The sequence below is a fragment of the Zeus faber genome (genome assembly GCF_960531495.2).
Source record: "Zeus faber genome assembly, chromosome: 10".
Taxonomy (NCBI): Eukaryota; Metazoa; Chordata; class Actinopteri; order Zeiformes; family Zeidae; genus Zeus; species Zeus faber.
Window position 1 is genome coordinate 3,937,267 of NC_137199.1, and position 11,568 is coordinate 3,948,834.

The following is an 11,568-nucleotide window of genomic DNA, read 5'->3' on the forward strand; positions in this document are numbered from 1 at the left end:
GGCAGGCTGTCTTCCCAGGGCGCAGTCTCCCAAGCTCTGTCCTCCCCTCATTTGCTTTGAAGGACAGGGGAGGGGGCTCAGCTGTGGCAGGGAGATGTAGCTGCAATGATGGGAGTGTACATGTGTGGAGGAGATGGAGGAGGAGACAGGGAGAGGCTCAAGCAGTGGAGGCTGCTGCAAGGACGGGAAGCTGCTGCTAAAGCGATGAGAGAATGAAAAGGTGGGGCTGAACAGGCGGGGGCAGGGCAGACATTGACCGCAGTATCAAACCAAGAACTGGAAGAGCTCATTGGCCCTGTCCACATCATCTAATATTGCCTGGCTATTTCTTTTTTTTTTGTCACTATGATGGTCCTCATTCCCCTCCACACCTCTCTGTTGCTGCAGTTTACTCTCTACTTTCCATAAACAATCCCCCCTTACCTGCTTTAATCCACTCTTCAGCTCCTGTTGCACCTACTTGAGCCTCTCCCTGTCGCCATCTCTCAAGGCCTACTTTTTCTGGTTGAGGAGTGCCTCGATGTCACTGGTGATCCAGGGTTTGTTTTTGGGCAACAGTGTACAGTCCTTGCTGCTTTAACAGGGTCCATACAGAGGTTAGTGTAGTCAGTGGTACAGTCAACCATTCTGCCAAAGTCAGTGTCCATGCTGTTCTCCTGTGACTCCAGCAGTAAATCCAATCGTGCACTCAAAACAGTCCCTAATACCCCTTTCCCACCAACGCGAACTGAGTGCTGGTTTTGGGCTGGTGCTAGCGCAGGTTCGTAGTTGGTTCAACTTGCGCACCTTCTAAGAACCAGTTTGCTTTCCATAGAAAAAACAGGCCAGAGAGACACATCATTACATTACTGTAGACGTCTGCATACATCTTATCTTCAGGATGGTTGACATTTATGAGGCTATTTTTATTGTTCCGGGAAAATTCTCTGATATTGGAAATCTAAAACAATCTGGAAGACAACATCAGCAGAAGCTACAAACACAGTTTGAGTCTTGTTTGAACCAGTATGTCACCAACACCTCGTGGTTGAAGTTTCATCCAAATCAATCCACATACAGAGCAGAAATGCGTGAAAAACCAACCAAATTTGACCGGAATCACAGACACTTCCAATGCATTTTACGCTGAAATAATATTTCAGTGTATTGGACAGCCGGATTGGACATATGTCTAATGCGGCTAAAACTATCCGGAACACAATAATGACGGAAGCGAACACGGTTAAGGTGTCGTTAAAACCGGTATGTCACAAGCATCTCATGGTTTAAGTTTCATCCAAATCGATCCACATACGGAGCACAAATTAGTGAAAAACTGAACAACTTTGACCCCAAATATTCAGCTGGTCCCATGCCACTATTCTAAAAGAAAATTAATAAGATGAGATTTACCGTAAGACGCTTTATGGCGTCATCATACAATTTACTATTAATGTGCAGATTCCGATTCAGAATGTTTTATGTTCCTTCTTACCTGGTAGATGTCTGTAGATCTTTTAGATTCATATTCTCTCTGCGGTCCCCGTTACTTTGCCAGATTAATGAAAATACGAAAAAAAGGAGTCCACAAAAACCTGTGACCATTCAAATCTACTGAAATGTGTAACTGAGTGATGTGTTCAAGATCCAGCAAGGCATCGGAAATATAGAGCCTGTGAAATGGTATTTATTCACAGAAATACCACAACATTTTTCATATTTCATGGTAGGGTTGGGCGACAAAACGATCTTGATCATTTTCACACTAAAATCTTTCATGATAGTGATGATAAATTGATGAGATTTATTTATTATGAGAGTCTGTTTTCCGCTACCTACAGCGACACAATATGAACAGCCAATCGTACATAGCAGAGAAACAAACAGCCAATCTTACAACAGGAGCGCCGGTGCTTCGTCCGCTCTCTGGTTGGCAGCGCGCAGCGGAGATGAGGCCCCCTATAGCTGATGCACCGGATCTTCCTCAAACAACAACTAGAACTTGAACTCGCACTCGATTACAGAGAGAAGCAGTGATTTTCATTTTGATGTCTGGTCTGACACGGTCAGAAAGAGTCGCCTTGGTGCTCTCCAAACGTCCCGGCATATAACCACAGAGCATATGATCACAATTACATACAACAAGGTTAGTTGACACAATGACAAAGTTTGGTTTAAATGTAAAAATAAACGGCTGTTTGAAAGAAATGAAAGAAAATCAAAGACAATAAAGATGTTAGGCCCACGGCCTCCCAGCGCCACGAGAGGCCGCCCTTGCCCCATCTGCAGCTCCCTACTCAAGCCCAATTGTACACACCTGGGATCAATTACCTGCACAGTATTTAGCCCCAGCTTCCTAGTCATTCCTTGCCAGACCTTGAACTAGCTTTCCCCGAGTTGTATCGCTATTGACTCCCTTCCAAGTTCCTATTCCTAGTTTATGTCTCGTTGTCTCGTCTTCCCCTTACCTGCTTGTCTCCTCTCGTCGACCCAGTCTGTCTCTCCAAGTCCAGCCAGCCCTGTTTGCCTGCCTGTCTCCGCTCGTCGACCCAGTCTGTCCGTCCATCTCCATCCAGCCTGGTTCCCCGTCTCTCCACCCGGATCCTGGACCCCATCTCCTGGTCATCATCATCCCTGCCCTGCCCTGCTCCATCCCCACCCGACCGGGTCCCCCCGGCCAGCTCCACCGTCCCGGTTAATAAACATCCCTTGCCTGCCTCCCGTCTCCCTGTGTCGTGCGTTTGGGTCCCTCCCAGTTCTGGTCGTGACAAAAGAAGCCATTGTTCAAAAACCAAGTCCTCAAGGTCACTCACAATATTAAAAAAAAAATGTACTATGGCAGTTACTCACAGCGTAACTCCACGATGTTTGATATTTGGAACTTATGATGTACTAACCCCAGTTCTAATGAAGTTGGGACGTTGTGTAAAATGTAAATAAAAACAGGATAAAATGTTTGCAAATCATTTTCCACCTATATCCAATTGGATACACTACAAAGAGAATATATTTAATGTTCAAAGTGATAAACACTTTTGTTTTTTTGCAAATATTCACTCATTTGAATTTGATGCCTGCAAGACGTTCCAAAAAAACTGGGACAGGGGCAACAAAAGAATGGGAAAGTTGAGGAATGCTCAAAAAACACCTGTTTGGAACATCCACAGGTTAATTGGAAACAGGTGAGTGTCATGACTGGGTATAAAAGCAGCATCCCAAAAGGCTCAGTTGTTCACAAGCAAGGATGGGGCGAGGTTCACCACTTTGTGAACAACTGTGTGAGCAAATAGTGCAACAGTTTAGGAATAACGTTTCTCAACGTACAATTGGAAGGAATTTAGGGATATCATCAAAAGATTCAGAGAATCTGGAGAAATCTCTGCTCATAAGCAGCAAGGCTGAAAACCAACATTGAATGCCCCTGACCTTCGATCCCTCGGGCGGCACTGCATTAAAAACCGACAAAATTCTGTAAAGGATATTACCACGTGGGCTCAGGAGAACTTCTGAAAACCATCGTCAGTTCACATAGTTTGCCACTACATCTACAAGTGCAAGTTAAAACTCCACCATGCAAAGCGAAAGCCATATACAGTATCAACAACACCCAGAAACGCCGCCGGCTTCTCTGGGCCCGAGCTCATTTGAAATGGACTGATGCAAAGTGGAAAAGTGTGCTGCGGTCTGACGAGTCCACATTTCAAATTGTTCTTGGAAATCATGGACATGGTGTCCTCGGGGCCAAAGAGGAAAAGAACCGTCCAGATTGTTATCAGCGCAAAGTTCAAAAGCCAGCATCTGTGATGTACGGGGGTGTGTCGGTGCCCATGGTATGGGTAACTTGCACATCTGTGAAGGCACCATTAATGCTGAAAGGTACATACAGGTTTTGGAGCAACATATGCTGCCATCCAAGCAACGACTTTTTCAGGGACGTCCCTGCTTATGTCAGCAAGACAATGCCAAGCCACATTCTGCATGCGTTACAACAGCATAGCTTTGTAGTAAAAGAGTACAAGTACTAGACTGGCCTGCCTGCACTCCAGACCTGTCTCCCATTGAAAATGTGTGGCGCATTATGAAGCGCAAAATACAACAACGGAGACCCCAGACTGTTGAGCAACTGAAGTCTTTCATCAAGAAAGAATTCCATCTCCAGAGCTTCAACAATTAGTGTCTTCAGATCCCAAATGCTTATTGAGTGTTGTTAAAAGGAAAGGTGATGTAACACAGTGGTAAACATCCCCCTGTCCCAGCTTTTTTAGAACGTGTTGCAGGCATCAAATTCAAAACGAGTGAATATTTGCAAAAATTTTATCGGTTTGAACATTAAATGTCTCATCTTTGTAGTGTATTCAATTGAATACAAGTTGAAAAGGATTTGCAAATCATTGTATTCTGTTTTCGTTTTATTTGTTTTTATTTGTCCCAACTTTATTGGAATTGGGGTTTGTATTTCACAAAACTCAAGAAACTGTAATACTTACCTAAAACAAATAAACTGGACCTTGTGTATTGCTGGCTGCAGCTATATTTATTATTATTATTATTATTATTATTATTATTATTATTATTATCATTATTATAATTATTAGGATCGCCTATTGATACTGTTCCGGAAAAATTCTCTGAATTTTGAAATGAAAACAGCAGAAGCAACGGTTTACGTCTTGTTTGAACCGGTATGTCACAAACATCCCCGGATTGAAGTTTAATCCAAATCGATCCCCATACGGAGCGAACTCGGTCCGGAGCCTCCGGCAGTGAATTCTGGTGTCCACATCCTGAATGGTTGCGGGCAGCCTCAGTACACAGGGTTTGTAGCAAGGTTGGAGAAACACCAGATTGTGGTCTGACCTGCCAAGTGGTGGTTGAGCTGAAGAACTTCAAGCCTCCTTAACGATGGCATACAACAGATCAATTGTCTTATTTTCCCTAGCAGGACAGTCAACAAACTGTGTAAAGCCGGTCAGGTGGGAGGTGATCTTGCAATGAACGCATTTATGTGTTGGGTCTGTGTCCTCCTGACAGCCTCATGGATGATGTCACATGCCAATGCAGCCCCTGCACACAGTAAACAATCTCTCCATCCTGACAGCAGACCTTCTCCTTCCTTGTGAGGTGACCGAGGTCACAGCATCTATTGTTTACAAAGAAAACAAGTCCCCCACCTCAGTTCTTTCCACTCAGTCACGCATTCCTGTCTACTCCATCTTAGAGAAGCCGAGTGGACCACATGGGAGCGGGGGATGTTGTTGTTTAACCAGGTCTCAGTAAAATACATGAGACTATACACACAGTATGTTTTCTGGTTCTTCAGGAGTGCTTCAAGCTCCTCGCTTTGGCTGGGGAAAGAGTTAGCATTCCCCATGAGGATCGGTGGTAGATCTCCATCTCCTGGCCCTACATCCGCGGTATCGCTTCTTCAACTCAGCCGGGATGGGGTGTTTGACTTCGGATCTGTTCCATTGCAGCACAAGGAGGTCCACCCTTGTTTAAACTCTTTTCCCTGCCATCCACCGATGGTTGGATTACTCACAAAGATAAAACTAATAATGGAGAGAGATGAGATGATGGAGAGAGACGCAGGTTTGGCTGGAGGTTTTCCGGCGCACCGGGTTTCATGGGACAGTTCAACATCTGCAGTGCACACACTGCAGTGTGGCGGTAATAAATGATAAAATAAAGCAGACACAGAAACGTCCGAGTCTTGTCTCGGTGGAAGTTGTGGAACGCTCGGTTCAGGAGCTCGCCCTCATGATCCCGTGGGTCTCCCTCGCTGTAAGACAGACACATTAAAAAAACTTCCCAGCTGATGTGAATGGCCAGTCAGCTCAACTAGACACAGCTGATACTGAAGCAGGCAGCGTGAAGTCAGCGTGGTGGACGCCCGCCTCCCCCTGAAGTCTGCCACAATAATAAATAATACTTATTAGTTTAAATAGAACAAATATTTAACATTTCCAAACGTTTTGGAATAAATCAACTAAGTGTTTATTTTTACAGTGCTAAACAATGTAGGCTATGTTAAAACGAAATAAGACCTAATTGCCTGTCCTGTCTTTCTGACTTTGACGGTTGAATTAAGTCAAATGAAATAAAATAGGCTTTCTTAATATTCTTAGATTCTATAAAATGTTAAATTTGATTTTCAGTTAACTTTGTTGAGGTTCTGTGCCAAGAACACGAGTATGTGCACCTTCTCCGGTTTGAGGCACGAGCGGGGGGGGGGGGGGGGGTGGGAGGTGTGTAGTTTCCAGCAGTCCTAAAAACCTGTTTGGATGCATTATTGTTATACATATTATTAGGGATCCAGCCCACATGGTCTGGATCACTATGTTATTGCTGGCATTTTTTTTTTTTTTTATTGTCCAAAGAAGTGAGATGAGTACTGGAGGTAAGTTATGGTGAAGTTTCAATTAGGAGGATTTAGATGTATATTTAATAAGACACAGACAATTAATTCTATTATATAATTATAGAACCCAGAATCGCGATTGTGGCGCCGCCCCTTGCGGCCGCCTGCGTGAGCGCCGCGTGTCGATTACGCACATTTGAATATTTTTCGAGCTAATAGAGCTTATTGTGCATAATCACCGGTGTCATGACATTTCACTGCATATATGTATGATGGTATGTGTATGTATGTGACAAATAATCTCTTGAACTTGAACTTGAACTTGAAGAAGAAAAAGCATGTTGGCGTTTCTCGTGCTTTAAGTATGTGTTCCGCCCCCTCCAGTCTGTACCGTGACATCATAGCATTGTGATGATAGTATGACATCGGGACTTAGGCATATATACTTATACTGCTGGTTGAGACAGCAGACCGTGTCTCGTGGAGGTTTTTTTCTCGTTTTTGTTCAAGATGTGCATGCTTTGAATGACGCCGTTCATCACAGAGCACCTGTTGTTCCTAAATCCCACTACCATTTTGTCTCAAGTCCCGGGTACATCAAAATGTTTAACTGTTTTTTTGGCCTTGCTAATGTTTTCTTTAGCATTCCTGTTGACAAGAGACTGGATCATGGTCATGGCTTATTTTCACCTTGAAAGAGACAGAAAACGATGGACTCACATGCCAGAGTATGTAGTCTCCGGCAGTGTTTTCTGCCGCATGAGGAGAAAATTTAGCTGGTTTTAAAGGTAGCACATGAATCCAATATGTAAATGATTTATTGATCTGCTCGCCAGATGAGGAGTCATGTGTCGCAGATACAGAGGCTCTCTTCGCTCAAAATGGTCACAAAGTTAAAAAAGAAAAATAAACCTTAGCAGGCATTGAAAAGAACTTTCACTATTTCAAGTTCAAGTTCAAGAGATTATTTGTCATATACATATAAAAACGTACATACGGTCATACATACACTACTTACAAAAAGTTAGGGATATTTGGCTTTCGGGTGAAATTTATGGAAAATGTAAAAAGTTCACGCTACAGTGATATTATATCATGAAAGTAGGGCATTTAAGTAGAAGCATACAATGGTGATTTCCTCATCTCAAACAACTGATTGAAACAAAAGCCAACAACAGTGGTGGGTTCACCACAACAAAAAATGTCAATGTCTCAATAACTTGTCATGTGCACTTGAGCATCAATTACAGCTTGACAACGACATCTCATGCTGTTCATAAGTCGACTTATTGTCTGCTGAGGCCTGGCCCCCCACTCTTCTTGAAGGGCGGCCCTTAGGTCATTGAGGTTCTGGGGTACAGAGTTACGAGCCTCTACACGGCGACTCAGCTGATCCCATAGGTTTTCTATGGGATTCAGGTCTGGAGAAAGTGCAGGCCACTCCATTTGAGGTACCCCAGTCTCCAGCAGCCGTTCCCTAATGATGCGACCTGGATGAGCTGGAGCATTGTCATCCATGAAGATGAAATTAGGCCTGTGTTGTTCATGCAGGGGCACAATGACTGGATTAATGATGTTATTCAGGTAGTATGGGCTTGTCACTGCACCATTCACAAAGTGTAGGGCAGTTCTGTATTGACTAGACACACCTGCCCACACTGTAACACCACCACCACCAAAGGCTCGTTTGGTGACAAAAGTGGCTGATGCATAGCGCTCTCCTTGACGTCTCTAACATCATTGGCGGCCATCATTTCTGCTCAACTTGAATCGACTTTCACGTTTTCATTGCACTGTTCACAATGAAGCGCTCATCAGTGTGGGATGTGGCCAAAGGACGTCCACTTCTTTGCCTTTCTGTGACTCTTCCAGTCTCTCTGTATCTCTGTTGCAACCTGCTGATGACACTCTGTGACACTCTAAGCTCAGTGGCCACTTCCCTCTGAGAACATCCTGTTTGAAGCCTCGCAATGGCGAGGTACTGTTGATCAGTTGATATGTGTCGTCTTGGTCTCATGATGTCAAAATGTGAACAGCATGATGAAGAGGACTGTTTCGATACCAATTTTAATTGAACCAGGAAATGTATTGATCGATTCATGGATCAAACACTTGTTGTGAATTTTGCCGTTCAGCTCCTTGTTAGAGAACAGCAAGTTGTGCAAAAAGTACTGAAACATTGAACAGTTGGACATGTGCATTCAAAAGTTTAGAGAAGGTCAAATTAAGTTCACCTGTAAAGATTACAGCGCATTTTAGGTTCACCCTGAAATTTCTCCGGAAAGCCGAATATCCCTAACTTTTTGTGAGTAGTGTATATGCAGTGAAATGTCATGACACCCGGTGATTACGCACAAAAACTTCTATAGGCTCTTAAAATACTAAAATATGCTTTATCGACACGAGCTGCTCGCACAGGCTGGATTATGACATTTATTCATTTCCTTTTCCTTATTTTTCAGGGTCGCTCTCTGGGCAGTACTAGAGTTGCCGCCATTTTGGATATGCTTCGGCTAAAGACTAAAATACAAGTGATGTTTTGTTTTTTTGGCTGCAGTATATGGAACCTTTAGTACTCTAGTACTCGTCGGAGACCCCGTCCATCTCCACGTCCTCCGCTAAATGGGCCACGTGATCATCATCGGAGTAGTTGGAGACCCCGTCCATCTCCTCGTCCTCCGCTAAATGGGCCATGTCCTCATCGGAGCAGGGACCCCCAGAGTCGACATCCTCCGCCTCTGAAACATGGCTGGAGGACGCAGACAATAGAGGTGGTGGGGTCTGCGGTCGGGAGGGTTGACCCGGTCTGGAGGGCTGGTCAGGATGGCGCTGATGGAACTTCCTGATGAGGGTGTGGTCCAGAATGTGCCTCGCAGGGACCCAGGACCTCTCCTCCGGGCCGTAACCCTCCCACTCCACCAGGTACTGCAGGCCTCTCCCACGCCGGCGGGAACGTAGGAGACGGTGGTCAGAGAAGGCAGGACCCCCGTCAATGAAGCGCGGAGGAGGCAGGGGAGGCGCCAAGGGGACCAGAGCACTCTCTTGGACTGGCTTGACCTTGGACACGTGGAAGGTGGGTTGGACGCGCATGGACCTGGAGAGCTTGAGCCGCACTGCCACCTTGACGACCTTCTCGATCTTGAATGGGCCGATGAACCGAGAAGCCAGCTTCTTAGAGTCCACCTTCAGGGGGAGGTCCCGGGTGGAGAGCCAGACCTTCTGGCCCGGCTGGTACTCCGGGGCCTGGGAGTGGCGACGGTTGGCAGCAAAGACGCTGCGACCAGCGACTCGGAGGAGGGCGGCCCGGGCCCGCGTCCAGGTCCTGCGACAGCGGCGAATGAAGGCCTGGACGGACGGGCAGGAAGCCTCCCTCTCAAGGGCCGGGAACAGAGGTTGGAAGGTTGGAAGCCGTATGCGCACTGGAAGGGGGAGAGGCCTGTGGCCGAACTGGTCAGGGTGTTGTGGGCATATTCCACCCACGAAAGCTGCTCAGACCAGGACGACGGGTGTTGAGACGTCATGCAGCGCAGGGCCGTCTCCATCTCCTGGTTCTTCCGCTCCATTTGGCCGTTGGACTGGGGGTGGTACCCTGAGGACAGGCTGACGGTGGCCCCCAGAAGCGAACAGAACTCCCTCCAGAAGACCGAGGCGAACTGGGGACCGAAGGCTGATGAGATGAGGGGCAGGGGGTAGCGGTTCTTGACCGTAATGTCGTTGAGACCGCGATAGTCAATACAGGGGCGAAAGCGACTTGTCCTTCTTCTCCAAGAAGAAGAAGCCAGCCCCCGCTGGGGATGAGGAGGGACGCATGATGCCTGCCGCCAGGGCATCGTTAATATAGGTGTCCATGGCCTCTCTCTCCGGGGCGGACAGGGAGTACAGGCGGCCTCTGGGGGGGGTGGAGCCGGGCTGGAGGTCGATGGCAATATCGTATAGCCTGTGCGGAGGAAGGGATGTCGCCTTGCTGAAGACCTCCCTGAAGTCGAGGTACTCGGCGGGGACCCCCAACATGTCAGGTGCGGAGCTGGAGCTGGCGGGTGGCTGAGGTGCGGCGGCTTGCTTCAGGCAGACCTGATGGCACACAGGACTCCATCTCAGAATAGCCCCTGTGGTCCAGTCGAGGTGTGGGTTGTGACGCCGGAGCCAGGGGAACCCCAGAGGAGAGGGTGACGAGGTGAGTGCAGGATGCAAAACTGTATCATCTCGTGGTGGTTGCGGGACAGGAGCATGCGGATGGGCACTGTCTCATGGGTGACTGTCCCCAGGAGTCGGCCATCCAGGGCAGTGGCAGGAACCACAGAAGGCAGGAGAACTCAACCAACACCCAGCTGCCGTGCTAGGTTATCGTCGATGATGTTAACATAGGAACCAGAGTGGAGGTGGGTCCGGGGAAGCGGGCGGCGAGATGAACTGACTGAGAGCGATGGTGAGCTGCTGGACCTGGGCGGCTAGCGTGGCGAGCCCTTGCTCCTGGCTAGCTGCTGCTAGCCGAGTGTCCGCTGAGGTGGACACTAGGACAGGCTAGGACAGCCTCCTGGTGTTGGGGCTGTGACTCCACCCTTCCCAGGCGTGCCAGCAACTCGGGGTTGTGTGCTGGGACCATTGTTGGCCAGATTGTACTGTAACGGGTGTGGTTAGGACCCAATTGCAGCACAAAGACAGGCAGGGATATTTGGTAGTGTCTTTTATTTGTAGAGCAGACAGAAGACAGGCAGGGGGCAGGCAGGATACGTCGTCAGGGACAGGCAGGTTCGATAACGAGGAGTACAGACAGAAGACAGGCGGGGGGGCAGGCAGGGTATGTGGTCGGAGTGAGGCAGAGTCGGTAGCGGGGAATCAGTCCGGAGAACGCTGGAGAGTCTGGTGCAAGCATCGAAGACAATCTGGCAATGGGTGACTGGTGAGAGAGGCATATATAGTGGTTAGATTACAGATCGGGAACAGCTGTGTGCGCAGGTGATTGGAGTTGGACTAATGGGACAGGTAAGGAGAGGGAGGGGAGAGTAGAAGAAGGCGGAGATCATGACATTTTTTAGTGGATGTGTCTGCACAAAGGTGACCTGCTTTTGGCATACATGTGTTGTTTTGATACTCTACCACAGCGGCTCCAAACCTTTTCGGACTTACGGCCCACTTGAAAATCTCAAAGTGTTCACGGCCCACATCCGACCAGAAGTAATACAGGAGCCAAACAGTGCTTCTCAGAGGACGTATATTTTAACAATCATATG